Below are 1,169 nucleotides of genomic sequence, written 5' to 3' on the forward strand. Positions count from 1 at the left end.
AAAAAAAAAAAATGTTGAAGTAAATTATATAGTAATGTTAGATGATGGGTACCATGGAAATATAACAAAGGAGGAGATAGGAGTGTTAGCAGGTGAGGCAAAGTTGCTATTTTTAAACAGGGTATCAGGAAAGACCTTACTGAGAAGATGGCATTTAAGCAAAGATCTGAAGGTGAGGGAGTAAGCCATGCAGACATTAGGGGAAGCATATTCCACAGAGCAATAGCAAATGCAAAGGCTGTGACACAGGAGTGTGCCTGGCATGTTCAAGGGACATTAAGGAGACTTCTTGGCTTAAGTGGAGAGAATGGGGAAGGCAGTAGGAGATGAAGCCAGAAGTAATGTGGGCCTGATTATGTAGGTTTGTAAGGCCAATATAGGGACTTTGGATATTCTGAGTGAGATGGAAGCCACTGGGTTTTGAAGGGAAGAGTGACAGGATATGACTTACAGGATTACTCAGAAAAAAACTGAAGGGGGGACAAGGGAAGAAGCAGAGTGACCAGTAAGGATGCTACTGTAATGTTCCAGGAGAGAGGTGATTGTAGCTTGGATGAAGGGTGACAGGTGGAGAAGGTGGGAGTAGTCATATTTTGGTTTTGCAGTTAAATGCTACCACTGAGCTGTATCCTCACCATATATTTTGGATATTTTTAAAGGGAGGATGGACTTGTTTTGCTGATGTATTGAACAAGGAGTGTGAAATATTTTTTTCATTAAGCAATTAGGAGAATGGAGTTGCCATTTACTTAGGTGAGGAAGACAGTGAGAGGAGTAGGTTTGAGAAGATCCGGATCTCAGTTTTAGATCTTTCTAAAATACAAATCTTAGGCCAGCCCGTGGCTCACTCGGGAGAGTGCGGTGCTGATAACACCAAGGCTGCAGGTTCAGATCCTATACAGGGATGGCCGGTTTGCTCACTGGCTGAGCGTGGTGCTGACAACACCAAGCCAAGGGTTGAGATCCCCTTACCGGTCATCCTTTAAAAAAAAAAAAGAATATTAACTGACAAAGCTACTTCAATTTTATGTTAGTTATTGTCTCAGCATATCTTCCCACCCGGTCCATTCTTTCTGAAATCGGGAAGTCTCTTTCCTGATGCTTTTACATTGACTCATACTGAAACCAAGGAACATGTATTGCATGAGGAAGATGTTGATGCAGATAAA

This window comes from Galeopterus variegatus, unplaced genomic scaffold (genome assembly GCF_000696425.1).
Source record: "Galeopterus variegatus unplaced genomic scaffold, G_variegatus-3.0.2 Scaffold1691, whole genome shotgun sequence".
Classification (NCBI taxonomy): domain Eukaryota; kingdom Metazoa; phylum Chordata; class Mammalia; order Dermoptera; family Cynocephalidae; genus Galeopterus; species Galeopterus variegatus.